Source organism: Macrobrachium nipponense, chromosome 26 (genome assembly GCF_015104395.2).
Source record: "Macrobrachium nipponense isolate FS-2020 chromosome 26, ASM1510439v2, whole genome shotgun sequence".
Taxonomy (NCBI): Eukaryota; Metazoa; Arthropoda; class Malacostraca; order Decapoda; family Palaemonidae; genus Macrobrachium; species Macrobrachium nipponense.
This window is the reverse complement of record NC_087215.1, coordinates 8097505-8115004: the sequence shown is the minus strand read 5'-3', so window position 1 is coordinate 8115004 and position 17500 is coordinate 8097505.

Sequence of the window (17500 nt, the reverse complement as noted above, 5' to 3'; positions counted from 1 at the left end):
TTTTACAAACTGAGTGTCATGTCAGCTCACAAAGTTCACGGGATATTTGGCGCTTTTAAAAGGAATGTGTCCAGTTGCATTTAAGGAATTATGCTTTCATGATGTCTTGGTATCAAAGTAATTTACATAAGTCCCTTTGGGATTATATAATATATATATATATATATATATATATATACTATATATATATATATATATATATATATCTATTTTATATATATATAATATATATATATATATATATATTATACATATATATATTAAAAAAAAAAATATATATACGGGAAAACACACACCCCCCCCCGCACATATTTAAAAGGATAATAATTGAAATTATAATAAGTAGGAGAAGAACAGCGACCATTCACACTTTACAATATGAAAGTAGATTTTTAAACACAGACCAAGATCGATCACTGAGAGGAAAACGACTTACCATTTTCCTTAATATAGTATATATATATATATATATATATATATATATATATATATATATATATATATATATATATATATATATATATTATATATATTATATATATAAATATTGAATCTGTTCAAACGAATTATGTACCTGATCGTCAGTCGATTATCGAATGCCAGGGACACAGAAAATTGATAGAAACGCTTCAGACATTAAGGATGTCAAATATCTCCCCTATAAAAGGACCTCGTCGATGTTCTTGTGTTGGTCTAGAGAGAAGGTGAATATTTTAGAGAGAATTGATACTGAACGTGAAAAAGAGGAAGGGAAGGTAACGTTTGTAGAAAAACAAGGTGGGAAAAATATAAAAGATCTGTGGTTACTGATAAAAAAAAGTATTGAAAGAAGAAGTCGGGGCAGAAAAAAGTGAGCTTCACCAATTTAGGTAGAAAAAATTCTTCTCCCAGAGAGAGAGAGGAGAGAGAGAGAGAGAGAGAGAGAGAGAGAGAGAGAGTCAGTTAACATGGTTGCTTCATATGACTGTTAATTGTGAAAATTATTTATGCTCCTGCATAATTTAATTCTCGGTGGTAGTAGCGTGTCTAATGCATCACGAGGCATCATATGTTTCTCCATTTTTAGGAAATTTACTGCATATTTTAGGCAGGGAAAGCATAATTGTATTAATTTCCATATTTAAATTCAGTTCTATGGCTTCATAATGAAGGCTAGTGATTAAAAATATGTTTATGGCGAAATGGAAAACAACGATAATGATTCAACAAATTTTGAACTTCCTAAACGTACGGTTATAGATGACGTAAAAGAGAGATTTGTGCGCAAGATCCCTTTGGGTAATTATAATGATAATAATAGTTATAATAATACTTGCTCGTTTCCAAATTACATATTTTAATCGATATTACTACCAGCAATAATTTATTGTTCCCTTTGCCCGATACACTTCGTATTTAAGAGCTCAGTGAGAGAGAGAGAGAGAGAGAGAGAGAGAGAGAGAGAGAGAGAGAGAGAGAGAGAGAGAGAGAGAGAGAGATAATATTTGGCTTATCCTCCAGCCAATAGACGACACTTGTGTCCAGTTTTAAACCTTTCCCCAACACCTCTGCCATTTCACACATAGTTAACTCCTGTACACGTGTAGGTGTGTGTGTATGTGTGTGTATGTGTGTGTGTTTGTGTGTATCCTCTTTCAGGCCTCCGAGTTTGAACGACCCAAAGGTTTTTCTTTTCATCTTTTTTACTGTTTTTTTTTCTATTTCAGTAGGACCTTCTACCCTTTCCTACTTTCATGACGAATAACTCAAGTCCAGTAATATCCAATTTGACGGGGCCATGTTTTCCTGATTTCTTCTGATAGGAAATCATTTACAGTCATTTAAAGACTTAGATAAACTCACTCACTGTTCAGAAGCCATGAATAATAAAATTTGTACAGCTGACTCTTTTGAATTCTATCCTATGTCAACGGATTCATGTGAGTTAGGCATAGTGCTAAACGGCTCTCTCTCTCATACAAGCGAAGGTTGTCTGGGGAAACTTTATCCCTTTTACAGTAATAAATTCAATTACAGAATGAATAATGGCTCCTGGATCCGTTACGACAAAGCCGGTTTCCACGTCGTATGCCTGAATGGGACCACCGCCCATTCTCCAATCTTTGTAGCAGCTGATGGTTGTACGGGGACATCTACAAACTACACCGTCAGAGGGGTCAACACGATAATACGTGAGAAGGCGTATTTTGCGAACTATACTTGGGCGTCTACAATTCATCCCATCACTACCTCTCCCATACAACGCGCGGGTGGCGTCATCGTTCGACGCAAGGCTGGCTGAGATGAACCACGCGTCACCGACTTATGCAGGTGGAGAAAATCTTCGTTACTACATTCTGCTGGCCGTGTTCAGCGTGACGGCCATATTGGTTATCGCCGTCAACATCTTTGCTTGGCGTAGGCTGGAGGCGTACACAGAAGGATCTCCAAGGAAACATATTGTCCCGTCCAGATGACGTACCCGTTAAACTCAAGTCGTTTTGAGTTTAGGGCCGCCTGGCCATTTCGTTTTGTGCCTAGGGAAATTGTCTGGAATTGTGTTGTGTGAAAAGCGGTCTGTATGCTGGCAAAAAATGTAGGACAAGAAAGACTCACGCCTTTGCATTTGAACAGTTAAAGTATCTCCCGGGCACCTAATAAAATATTATAGCCCAATCTTATACATTTATACTCCTAAAGGTATTTTTCGGGCACCTAATATAATATACCAGCCCTATATATTAATCTGTACCATTATATTTACCTATTACAAAGAGTGACAAGTACTCTTTAACAATTATACATGATCATGTTGTAATCTGTCAGTAACCACTATTCTTAATCAGGTTTACCTATTACCATAATCTATTGTAGTAACCACTATTCTTAATCAGGTTACCTATTATCATATTAATCATGTATACATGTTAATCTTTTGATTTTTACCTTTTTATTATTTTTGGGTACTAATCATTTATTATTACCAAAACATGGATCTAGATTTTTCCATGCATTTATTATCTTTGTTTATGAATATGTCAAAAAGGGTATGTAACAGAACCTTTTTATGCATTTAATCACTTGTTATGTTTACACCTAAACATAGTTACGAGCACGCTCCTAAGGAAACAATGTTTAAAGTAACTTTTGTTATTCAAGGCTTGAATGGTAGCTGTCCGAGGCTAATGTAATAAATACATTTTTAGAATTACATTATCTGTAGATAAGGTCATGGGGGGGCATTAGGAGGGATCCTACGTGACCAATGCAGATCTAGATTACGCTATGCGCTGTCTGCAGTAGCCTGGTTTAATCTGTTTAGATATGTCATCGTTTTGCATTACTGATAACTTTGCACAACAACTTCCATGGAAGCGGTTGACCTGTTAACCTACGCCGGAAACTTGTAACTTCCGAGCCGGCGGACTACGTATGTTTTTATATGAATCGCTGAGATAGCTAATGTTTCGCTATCGACGTGATGCTCTAGAAGTCAGTTCTTTACCAGCGATCAAACATATCGGTCTCCCGACCGAACTGTCTCTCTTATTATGGAGTACAGAATAAAGTTGTTATACCTTTTTCAACTTATGTGTTTGAATCCTCTCCTTTAGTTTAAGAAGAACCACTCTACTAAGATATCACATAGGAGACGGAAGGAACCAGAAATACTTACGAATGACAGTCGTAAGGAGAAACAAAGAGTCTTCGCAAAAGCGAAGAGGACTAAAAATATATATATAATATATATATATATATATATATATATATATATATATATATATATTATATATATATATGTTTTTGAAAATCGGGATTTGCAATATGAATTATTGCCTTGTTGGGATAGGAGGATTTTTTTCTTCAGAAAATATTAAAAATCGTCGAAGAAAGTAATTCAGATACTTTTCTGTTCATAAAGAAACTTATGTTTTAAATATATGCTTATAGGAGATATTAGAAACCTTCAAAAAATGAAAATATTTATACAATATACTAAGGCGTAGTAATTTTCTAGCAGTAAAATTAAGCAGAACGCTGAAATTCAAATATGCAAATTGTTCTTCGTGGACGTCAAAATACCCATGTTTTTCTGATTTATTTTATGAGAACACACAATGCTTAATTATTTTGTCCGTTTATATATATATATATATATATATATATATATATATATATATATATATATATATATATATATATTTACGGACTGTTGAAGGAAGCTAATGAATGAAATGTATAAGAAGAAAAGGAGAAAGAATTATAAGGAAAAATAAGGAAAATTGGAACTGAGCTGACTTGTCAGAAAGCTGATGAAATGTAAGGGATGGGAATGAGGAACACCTGAAAGAAAAATGAAAAAATAGAAACTTGATCGAACGCAGTAAGGGAATTGATAATGGCAGGAAGGAGAAGAAAGAAAGGAAAGCCAAGAAGTAGAGGAGTACAGAAAAAAACTCCTTTTTGGCTGCCATGAGGTTTCTATTTTGACATCAGTAAAACACCCCTTACAATATAAGAAGGAGCAGGGGCCCATAAGAGAGTCAGTTGGTCGACCCGAACCCCCCCCCCCCCCCCCCCCCCCCCCCCCCCCCCACCCCCCCTGCCTCCCTTCATCATTCCCTGTCAGGAGCACATCATGATTATCTGTCTACTCCTCAAAGACGCCATTTTTTTCTTCTTCTTTTCTCTCGTTGGCGGTTGGGGAGAGAGGTATCCATAGAAGGACTCATCTCTTTGTATATCTTATGGGAGAAGAGGAAGAGGTGGAATATACCTTTGATACTAAGGGAAAGATATTCAATAATGACAGTTCAAATGCAGACTTAAAAGATAGTTATTTGAATTTAGTTTTAATTATCGAAACAAAATTAAAATGTTATTTAAAACCTTTTTGTTGGAGTAAATTTTTCATATCTATCAGGCAGTGTATTATGACTTCAAACAAGTCCGCGGAAAGGAAAAATTAAAAAAAGAAAGAGGAAAAGACGGGAAATGACTCGAGCTCTATTTTCTGTAGGCTTATTTCTGTCTGTCAGGAATTCATCGAGAGAAGAGGGAATCAATCTGTCAGCTTTGTCAGATATTCTTTGTACCACAAGAGACGTTTAATGCTTTCCTTGAAGTGGATTTCCGTGGGAAAGGTAAACGAACAAAAGAAGTAATTTATTTATGAATTCAAAATTAAATGTCCCTTGTTAGAATGCAGGTAAATACAGGAAAAGACATGAGATGTGTATAGGCCTAATTTATGTTCCATTCACCTACGTGTTAATCTCCACTGCCCGAAATAAAAATAGTTTTCATATTTTTCATTGTCAAAGAAAATAATTACAAAATTTCAATGAAAACAGAAATTTAGATTTTTTTATAAAACGAAATATCCGTATCAGTTGTACGGATATCAATCAGTATTTGAACGTAACAAGAAAAAAAAAAATCTCTCCACTCTGTTCACAAAGCTCACTAACCCTTTCCGGAATTACTCTGTGATCGTTCGGTAAATATCAAATGCACACACTCACTTTATAGTATATATATATATATAATAAATATATGATATATATATATTATATATATATATCTATATGTATATACTATATATATAATATATGTATGTATATGTATAATATATATATATATATATATATATATATATATATATACATATATATACAATATATATATATATATATATATATATATATATATATATATATATATATATATAGATATATATATATACTATATATATATATATATGTGTGTGTGTAAACTATACATATATATATATATATATATATATCTATAGATATATATATATTATATATATATAATATATATATATGTAAACATATATATATATATATATATATATATATATATATTATATGTTTACATATATTTTCATATATGTAAACCGAAGAGGAATTTTTTAGTCGATATGAGATTTGTCAGCTCGGGTGCGAACCATCGAATCCAACAAATCCAGGACGCACAGTCAAGCTTTAAAACCACACTGCCACTGCAAGCTTCACTGTGCGTTCTGGATTTGTTGGATTCGATGGTTCGCGCCCAAGCTGACAAATCTCATATCGATTAAAAAATCCCCTTCGGTTTACATATATGAAAATATATTAATTCCAAGGTAGAGAGAATTAGATATTAAAGGACATTTGTAGCTCGATGTATGTAGTATATGAATCACAGTAATGTGATATGACTCATATATATAATATATATATAATATATATATATATATATATATATATATATATATATATATATATATATATATATGTGTGTGTGTGTGTGTGTGTGTGTGTGTACGTCCTTTTTTAATCAAGATAAATAGATAATATTCAATTTTATTTCGAGAGCGGTAATCAATCCCTTGTTGCAAGAACGATTTGTATTAATAAAATCAGTTTGCTAACAATATCAGCACATCAAAAACAACGCTTGCATAAAATAATTCTACTAATACCGCCACTATGTTTAGTAGTCACCGCTTCTAATGCTTCTACTTTTAGTAATATCAACCATGAATCCATAATTATAGATACTTTAAAGACGTGTGTAATATTTTATTGCAGATGTGAACTGCAATATTTCGAAAAAGTCTCGTTTTACAGTACGTAGTATTAAACTGTTCGACAAGTGTTGGCATTGCAAGGTGGGCAACGGGACATCCGAGCTCTAATGTGCAATTTTGGATTGGAAAACAATTAGGCCCTACTTTGGCTAATTCCCGGAAGTAACAGCTTTGCGTTAATTTCAGAATGGATAACCAAATGGCCACTTTACAGGAAACTGTCGTTCAAATGTTTTAATGATATCTTAAAAACACTTTGAATTAACAAAGGTTAAACGTAATATTTAAAGTTCTGATCTCCAAGTTACATTGATAGTCGGTGGACTGGGTAGTCCTTCAAGAGTCCAACTTAGGTCCCTCACAAGTCCCTCGATGGTGGAATAACAGTCCCTTAAAAATCCAAAATGAAATCCTTCACAAGTCAACCCAAAGCACCTCGAAGTTCCTCTAGGGTCATACAAAAGGATCTCTCAAAAGTCATTCACAGAAATGAAAGTCCATTTGAGTAGATACCTTGTAAGTTACTGTTAATGTCAGGTCGCAAACGGAAGGAGACTAAATATTCACTAGTCCTAAATGGAGTTACAAATAGAATTAAACTCAACATTCAAGCAACGTGATAGTTATTATGTCATATTGGATCACAATCACAGCTTGGCATGAGAGTCACGCTCTAATGGCATTTGATTCCCCTCTCCCTCTAAATGCATTGCAGGAAAAACGTTGTTGCCCTTTGAAATAGCAATAAAGAGTCATCATCCCAGAAAAGCACAAGGCAATGGCATCAGTCTTGCCGGGGATTTCCTTTCAAACAACACGAAAACAAAACTTTGATGAAATCTGCGACAATCAACTCAAATAATAAGTTCCGCCTTTCAAATGGAAACTGTTTAATTGTCGTTGTGTAATTATTAACCTATATTTAGGAAGTAGTATTTATTCCAAAATCAAGGCGAGAAGTTCCAGGTACTTTATTGTTTCTAGATTTCGCACGAATATGGACATCTCTTAAGCCAAGATCTCTCTACCTACGAAAAACTGTCGTGGGTTAAACAGCGTACGTGATGCTTGGAACGGCGAACTGCAACTCTATCATAAGGCAAATTTTATGTAGATAAAAGTAAGATTTTCATACTAACCAGCGATATTCATGTCATGAAGAGGCTAACCACCAATGATCCGCATATCAACCATCGTGGCGACCAGAAGGAACCAATCAGCGCGCAGTACGTGACTGTATGTCTGCCAGTTTGGCTCTAGTTAAGTTAGTTACCAATGCAGTATTTGTTACAAGTTATTTCACGCCGGAGGACTGAATATATTACGCAATTTTGTGCAATTTTTCATTCCAGCGTACGATAGTGTGAAGTGTCGCTTTAGTTAAGGGTAATGAAACGAATGAGTAAATGCCAAAATGAACGATCATGTACACTCGACAAGGAAACTTAAGATACAGTTTTTTTAAAACCTTCGGACATATATTGTTCAATAATGCCACACCTGGCAACTCTTGAAAGGGGGCGGAGCTTCAAAATCATAGCGTTTGTTGCTTTCTTGATCTCCATCAACTTTGCACCTTAAAGATTCTGTTGAGGTCCTATAATCTTTTATACTTAAATATAGAAACAGGCTTTATATTATTCGTTAATGTTGGTTGGTAACGTCAGTTCAGGGTATGAATATCGATCATCCTTTAAAACCTACTGTGAAACCTTATTTATAAGTACTGTTTGACACTAAACTGACGTAAAATTCATACGTAATTAAACAGACGGATCATTAAACAATGAGAGAAAGGGTTTTAAAAATTTGGGCAGTACTTGTGGAAATCGTGAGGAACTATACAGTAAAGAATGACATATTATGACGATAGAGAGAGCGAGAGAGTGCGCAAGCATAGGACTATCTATAGAGATACTTAATTCATTATATTTACTTTGAAAGATTGAGTGATAATATTTTTTCAAATGTTTTTAAAAGTGGAGAGAGAGAAGAGAGAGAGAGAGAGAGAGAGAGAGAAGCAAAATCTGCGTTATAACTATTCAATTTCATTATATTTTCTTTGGGAGATTGAGTGGTAATATATATCATTTTTAAAGTATGTTTTAGAAGTGGAGAGAGAGAGAGAGAGAGAGAGAGAGAGAGAGAGAGAGAGAGAGGAGAGAGAGTTATAGTACTGGTGACGGACTTGTGACGGGGGAAAGGCAGAAGAAAATACGTATAATGAATTAAGGATCTCTATCGATAGGCCTATGCTTGCGCGATATGACATGACTGCCAAGATCGTGCTGCACTATGCTAGATAAAATTTGAAGGATCATACTATTCAATTTATTTCTCAAAGAAATTCATACCCTAATCTTGATTACATTCGACAGTTGCCGTAGCATTCAAAGATTGTAAAAAGACGTGGAAAATTTTAGACACAGGGTGCGGTCATTCTTGCTCTCTTGATAAAGTCTTTACTTTTGAAAATCGGGTTTCATCCACAAATCATTCACGAAAAAAGCTGTGTTAAGTAAAAATATTTATTACCTCAAATAACTCATTATATGTTGCACTGACAATTAAAGTTTTATATCGTGGGAGATCTTTCAGCCTCTCGGCAAAAGAAATGCAGTCGTTTAGGGTGTAGGCTACTATAAACTGCTTTGTAATGGGAGCATATAGCCAGAAAATCTTTGAGTGACATGCTACTTTATGTTTAAAGACAGTAGCTTTGTAAACAGCAACTATAGTAGCATTCGATCCATGTCAACGTCAAAGTAATCAAAGTGTGAAATCCGTTACGTTAGCCAGTATCCAGTGACTTGCGCTTTCCTGCTCGAAGTTCTAGGGCTCCTCCTCACATCATAGAAAACGCTCTTGCGGATGCAACTAGATTTGTTCAACCATACCTTAGCCGTCGCAACATTGAGTGCCATTGACGTCAGCTAACTTTAATAGCTTTGGAATACAAACATAAGTTTGTAGAAACTAAAATAATTGCATTCACCACTTATGATGATGCAATATATCTCCGTTCATGAGGCAAAACAAGTAAATATTGTCGTCGTGATACATAGTACTAAAATCAGAAATTCACATTCTATCTACCAGATCTCTATGAACGAATCCATCTGAGAAATTCCAATTACTTCGGACATATATCGTGTTATTAAGTATCTGAACGGTCTTGTTTTGCAGTTTTAACTAATATAATATAATTTGCAGTATATTTTCATATTCTAGAGTAAATTTAGCGATATTGTGTCTTTTCAGTAAAAATAAATGGGAAATTGGATGAACGAAAGCTAATGAAAACTATCTTCAGTTTTCTTGTCGAGTGTACATTATCTATGAGTCTTTCTATGAAACCAGTTTCTGCTGCTCCTCATTCATCAAGTTGGTGAATCTTGTGAAGTGATAACATGGGGTGAACTCGATGATTGTGTAACAGAAGATAAAAGATAGCAGTAAAGTATTGCCCAGAAATGAAGCCGAAAAGTTGTGCAGTAGAGTTTTTGGTGTTGTTGATAAACCTGAAGTTGGGGAGGGAGGTGTTAGGAAGGTTTATGTTTAACGAACGTCCTGGACCTGAAAATATTGATCCAAAGGTATACGAAGAACAGGATCCACATTCTCTAATGATAAACAGTTGCTGAAACCTGCATTATCGTATTCCAACTGCTTTGTGAAAACAAACGAGCCGAATGATGCGTGATGAAAGGACGTCATACACAAAGATGTCTTATATTTATATCTGGAATGCTTCCAGTTGCCAGAGCTGTCTAGACTCAACTGCCCGGTAATAAAAGCCTGAATGTACTATATCCCACTCGTGAAGGCTTCAGTCCTTTATTCAGTACTCAGAAGACTTTAAAGGGGAGGGCTGACCCATGACTCATTAGGATGATCTGTAGAAGTACGTTTGTTTGTTTGTTTGTATGGTGCTTTTACTTTGCATGGAACCAATGGTTATTCAGCAACGGGACCAACGGCTTTACGTGACTTCCGAACCGCGTCGAGAGGTGAACTTCTACCACCAGAAATACAATCTCTCACACCTCAATGGAATGCCCGAGAATCGAACTCGCGGCCACCGAGGTAGCAAGCCAACACCATACCGATCAGGCCACTGAGGCGCTTGTAGAATTACGTAGCCTCACAAGGAAGGATTCGAGACTTTTATGAAGCGTCTTTGATGAAGAGTGAGGACTGGTGCACTGTTGACGGATAGACCGATGGATGAGGATGGTAGTCATGGGAGGATAACCATCGCCTTCTCTGGCTGTTGTTGGTGAGTGATCCGATGATGATTTCTGCAATAGGTCTAAGGTGGCATCACCTGAACCCTGTTGAAGTGTTATATTGTCAGGTGTTCATGTATTGCTTGTTCTTTTGTTATTCATTCATTGGCTTGTTCGTTTGTTGTTCGTTCATTGCTATACCCTAATTATTTACATAAGACATAAAGGCATCTTTCTCTAACATTTATTAATGTTTATTTTCCGCATGAGTAAAGCATTGGTACCTTATATAAGGTTTTTGATGCATTTCCCCATGACTAGTTATTAGTGAGGCATAATTCCACTGCGTGTTCGATTGTCATGTTTTACTTATGTTTGAGTTTTAAAACTGAAAATAAATGTGGATTTTTTATCCTTATTTTTTCATAAATTTATTCTTTTTTTTTTCTTTTTTTTTACCAAAATGTTATAAACTGCTTTAAAATTTGTAAGCAGCTCCGATCAAAAAAAGGATACGACCATATTTTCCAAAATATTTTGGACAGTATATATTGTCTTTATGCCGAAAGGAGTTTAAGTTTAAAATTTTGTTAAGCGGATTACGAGAAGATGAATTTTGCAAACTTTAAAAGTTTATCTTATAAAATGCTCTTATTTCACAACAAAGGTTTCCTTTAATGTTGGGTTGTCTTTGATATAATATATAATTTCAGCATCAGTATCTATGAGTGTCACATAAATACACGACTACAGCATCAACATCAAACTCTTTGTGGTCATCATTAAGTGTCATTAGTAAATCTAAATAAATCTTTGCTAATTTCACTAAAGTAATGTACGAACGCATGCCCACTCCGATGAAGTATATGCAAAAACAAGTTACACGGAATTTTATCTCGAGTATTTTCATTTTTGCCTTCGCTCACTGATCTGGCTGTGAGATTTAGGAAAACAATAGATTGTGTTGTTTTTCGTTGTGTTACAGAAGCCCTGGCCTTATGCCAACACGGGCTCTTGCTCTTAGAGCAACCCTGTAACCGAAGTACAGAATAGGGAGATACTTTCAAACAAATGAAGATCGTTAACGGCTGTGAAAGCCACTTGAGTATCGGAACCTGAGCGCTGAATTAATGAAAGGCTGCAAGGACGAATCATCTGAGGATTCGGTTGAGTCCTTCTAGAGTGAACACGTTCCCTTCGAAGGAGAGGATATCCGGATATCCCTTACGAACTATAACGGATATTATAGCTTGGTGTAATCGTGAAGGGCTGCTTGTTCTTCAAGCTGGTGGCATATGATTTATTATTAACGTCGTCCCCAGAATATCATGCACGCGGTTGGGCTTTGTATAGTAGTACCCAATTATTATGGTCTTTGCTCATTTTTTGGTCGTTGCCCCTAGGGGTAGATTTTATTAGTGAATAGATGGAGGACTCATTTGTCTTTCTTTATTTTATTTTGGTCACATGTCGTTTCCTTCGTTTCTCACTTGTGTGCCTGATTAATAGGCTACTTAGGCCTATTCTTTGCGATATTTTCTGATTTGCTTTCGTGTCTTTTTTTTTTTTTTTGGTGTATGTATGCATGTATGAGTCCATATTTACCATATGTATAAATATATATATATAATATATATATATATATATATATATATATATATATATATATATATATATATCTACCCCCATAGTATTATGTGGAACCATTCGTTTTGATAAATTTTCGGTGAAATATGAGGTCCTTGGAAGAAAAACTTTAATAAGCAATAAATGTGAAACGTGAAATGAAAAGTTTTCGGTATATTTTGTGTTTTTAAAAACCAAAAAAATAGTAAAGTCCTTTTTACGACGAAAGAAGGGGTCAAGTTTAAAAGATATATTTTTACGGATATTGTCAGTTATTCTTTGTGGAATACCGCAACGATACAATTATTGATCGTTCATCAAGTTGTTATGGCTTTATTGCAATGAAATGTACAGTAAAACAAATAGATAAATAAAATGTTAAGCAAGCAAACAAATAAATAAACATGTTCTAACATGAATGGCCTATTGTCGAGTCACTATGCATTTACATAAACACATAAGTGACACATCCTCCTATAACTGCATGTAGTTGAAATAGAATCGAAGTCAATCAAACTACTTTTGAGTAAAAAAAGAAGAAACGTCCTAAAACCGACACCCGAAAAGACGAGAAGGAGAAATGAGACGAATGAAATTGACAAAAAGAAGAAGAAGAAAAAAAAAGAGGGTAGGATCTGAAAAGAGAGGAACAAAAGATCCTTTGCAAAGGAGACTCCTCTTTCAGATCCTTCCAAAGGAAAGCGATCGACGTTTTAAGGATCAGCGTCCGTCAGCGTGACTGGAGATAGACAAAAGGCAATCTAATCCTCCTTCCATTTCCTGGGAGGATTAAATCCTCCGTGAAAGAGAATTGTTGTTGCTGGAGACGCGGATTGAAGAGGATCAATCACCCTTCCGCCTTCAAGCGTTTTACCCTCGGTTTTTCCTTGTTTTAGTTTGAGTTTTATGTATTTATATAATACAAAATTTAATGACTTATTTTTGAGGTTAGGTTTATATGTCTTTTGGATATGGGATTGTTTTTGTTTGTCAGTTCAGCTTTTTGATTTTCTTATTGTTATTTGAAAAACGCTGTATTTGAGGTTACGAAAAATAGACTGGAAATTATCGTTGAGAATATAAAAAAAAAATTTAAAAGGTTTTTCTGGTTTAAAATCTTTGTCCCATACCATGTACACCTTAATATATTATAATTATATAATATATTTATATATAAATATATCTATATATATTATTTATATTATTATATATAATATTAATAATTTATATATATTATATATATTATATATCTTATATATAATTATATAATAATTATATATATTAATATATAAATATAGATTCTATAATATATTATTATAATTATATATATATTTATATAATAATATTATTTATAATATATAATATAATCTATTTATATTATATATATATATATATATATATAATATATATATATTTCAAAAAATAAAAAATAATGGAGGAGTATTTATTGTCCTAAATAAGATGCAAGCCGGAATGGGTACGGTATCGTACTATCGTTAAATATGACTTAAACTCTTCCCATCTATCAGCAGAAAAGAAAACGGAAAAATCCTTTACGAAGTTCATAAATATGCAAAAACAAAAAAGGCGGTTTTAAAATGCCAAGAAATATATCTGACCTACCCGAAACATAGTAACATATGCTGACTGAAATAGAGGGTACGTAGTGGGAGATCGTAAATCCTGAAAAAAAAAAAAAAAAATCCTACAATGGTCCACTTTCCTCCACAGAATTTACGAGGAAGGAATAGCAGATAAATCATGTCTGAACTGCTTCAAAACAAGAAAAAAGAAAAATTTGGTGGCTTTTTTTGTAACGTGAGGTTGTCTTTCTAGCCTATGGTGTTTTTGTGTTTTTTTATATATTTTTATTTTCATCATTCAGATAAAAGTCGGTTTAAGACAGCAATATATAGGGGAGCGCTTTATCATGCAAGTATATATAGAATTAAATAGGTGATTGAAAAGTAAGTGAAATTTATAAGCGCAAAAACAGATATTCAACGATGTCACTGAGTGGTTTTGGTGTGACTTGTGACCGAGGGAGAATCGCTGGTGGACTTATAACTACTACTGAAAAAAAAAAAAAACTGTAATTCCAGTCGGTGTATGAGAGTGTGTGTGTATGTGTGTAAAAGTTAAAAAGTTATGTCTGCGTTAAACTCTCAATTTACAAGTAAAACACTTCCAAACTGTATAATTTAGTTTCCTTCTGATAAGATAACAGTGATCATATCTAATGCATCAACATGAAGATAATGTTACGCTCACCAACCTGAAACCAAATGCAGTGAAAACACTGCTTATTAATAATAGTAGTTAAAATAAATACTGAGAAAATTACCTCCAATAATTTCGGTTAAAATGACCAGCAACCATTAAGAGAACAAGTTGAACTGTAAGGGTGGAATAAGACGTTGAAGTCATTGCTTGACATAACAAAGGAATTCGTGTTTATTTTCCTTCATCATATTTCCATGGCAAAGATAATTAATTGACATTCAAGCACGAATGGATTTTATGGTCTTTTAGACGGAAAGAAAAAGAAATGACTTAATAAAAGGGTCACTGAACTTTTGTTGATAATTTTACTTTCTCGTCTAACTTTTGTACAGACGAGAAGACTGAAGAATCATTGGTAAAGGAAAACATCAAATTTTGATAATGATCAGTGAGGAAAGAAATTTTTTTTTTCAATCTTTATTGGACGATGTAAAAGAAGAACGAATTTATTAAAGAAATCTCTTAGATCTCTTAAGGTAATGATTACATCTTAGATCTCTTAAGGTAATGATTACACTAAAACATGATTATCATCTTTATATCCACTGGACGAAAAGAAAGACAAATGATTTGCTAAAAATGTCATCCAACAGAGGCATCAGAGAGACGACCCTGAAGGATCAAAAGAATTGAAAAGATCCTCATTCAGCTTTTCTGGCATCGGTAATCTTTGATTGGAGGGGGGGGGGGGGGGGGGGAGAAGATAATTGCGTTGAATGGAAGGGTGGTTAAAACGGTGGGAGAGCCATCTTGTCGTGGATGGATCGCAAGGACGTTCTTAGTGGAGAGGAGGGGGAAAGGAGCTGACACGAAAGAAATGGAAAGAGGGAAATCATTATTCTCTCCTTTTGCCGATGAATGGGCACAAAAGGTCGAGGATTAGGCAACTTATTAATATAATATTATATTTGTCTCTTGAATGAGAAAGGGAGAATGTGGAGGATGGGTGGTATTTTAATATTTTCTCCTCTAATGAGAAGGACGATTGTGGATGAATTTTAATTTATTGTGCAACATGAGGCGGTAAATCTGTTGACAGAGGAAAAGAGAATCAGAGACCACGGAATGATAAACATGTCTCGCATGAATAAGAGAAGAAACAGTGAATTATTACCAAATATTATTTCAGATAATTAATAAAGTAAAAATAGCGATTCGCATTGATTGTGCGTGGAGAGAGAGAGAGAGAGAGATGCAGATTTTTAACGTCAGTATTATTTCATTAGATGAAACCAAACCTTTTCACGTGGAACAAGCCCACCCTCCAGAGGGACCATTGACTTAAAATTCAAGTTCTCAAAAAATGTTGGTGTCAACCTCCCACCGCAGACCCCAACACTGCAGCAGTAACTGATCATGATCAGTCTGGATTGACATCTCCCTGGGGAGGTGCGAACCCACGACATCTGCATCTGAGCGGCATGCCACGACGCTAGCCACCACACCAGCGAACCAGTAATTTATTTTATAATGAGTTAGGGGAAGAAACTCCTGAATGAAGTCTTAATATTTTATGAAAAAGAGAAGTGCAATGAAATATATAAATGGACTTAAATGGGAAGACATGAGGTGTCTACTCATGTCCAAGATAGACAGAAAGACATACGCAATGTCTAAACCTTGGACGTACGGACAGATGGTCCTAATTCCGGAATTGTCGGAACTGGGTCGAGTAGCCTGTGGTGAAAGGTCATATTCCCGCGTTGCGATTTGGAATTGGCAGCGAACCAACCTTGAACATATAAACAGAAAATAATTTTTGTCACAAAAAATAGCAAATATGCATTCATGGTTCCTAGCAATAGTTTTTGCTGTCATTGAGACATTCAGACTCCTTTCGGATATGTTTTGTGCCCCCTGAACTTAACTACTATTTGGTTTAAAAACTGAAACAAAAATTTGCCGCCAATTCTTGCATTTTCGACATTCAATATTGGTGCCATATTGATAAAAGAATTACGCTAAGCTTTGGAATTTAACTTGACTGCAACAGCGACATTTAAAAGCGTTTGCATCTTTATTCATATGATGATATTGTTGTGGATTTCCGTGAAAATTGTTTAATAATGAGTGACTGTGAGTGTGTTTGAATCGTGCTGCTACGTCCTTTTCGTCTCTCAATGGAAAAAGTCGTAGATCTGTGTTCGGTGGACACTTCTGGGTCATAACGCCAGGGGCTTCCTCAGTAATTCCTGACCTTTGTTCTCCTTCAGATGTAGAGGCAGTTCTTCGTCTCAAGCCTCCTCCTTCTCCTCCCTTTGAGAACAAGGGCCGGCCCACTCGCGCACTTTGGATTGACCCCATATGTCGATGTGTTATATATATATATATATATATATATATTATATATATATATATAATATCTATATATTATATATATATGTATATTATTATATCTATATATATATATATATATATTTGCTACATTTATTGATCTCCTCGTACCCTTACCCGCATTTAGTTAATTATTTTGATTTGTAAAACGGCAGCCATATTCCTCCAAAATATCAGCTGATTTAGGCGGGAAACCAAAGCTAGCCAGCCAGAGATAGGAATTTCCTGCCTAGAAGGAGGAAAATAGACTTGTCAGCTTTAGGGACGTATCCCAAAGGGAAGGATGTAGGCAGACTGGTACTTATTAGGCTTATATCTTGAGCTCTTTTTCCTGTGAACCCTCTGCTGGCTGTAATGTTTCTGTTCCAGGAATGCCCTCGCTCTCAGTCAGCCCCAGTCGTGACTTATTTCCCACTTAGGCCTAACGAGGCTTACTGGCAGTGCCCAGAGCCCA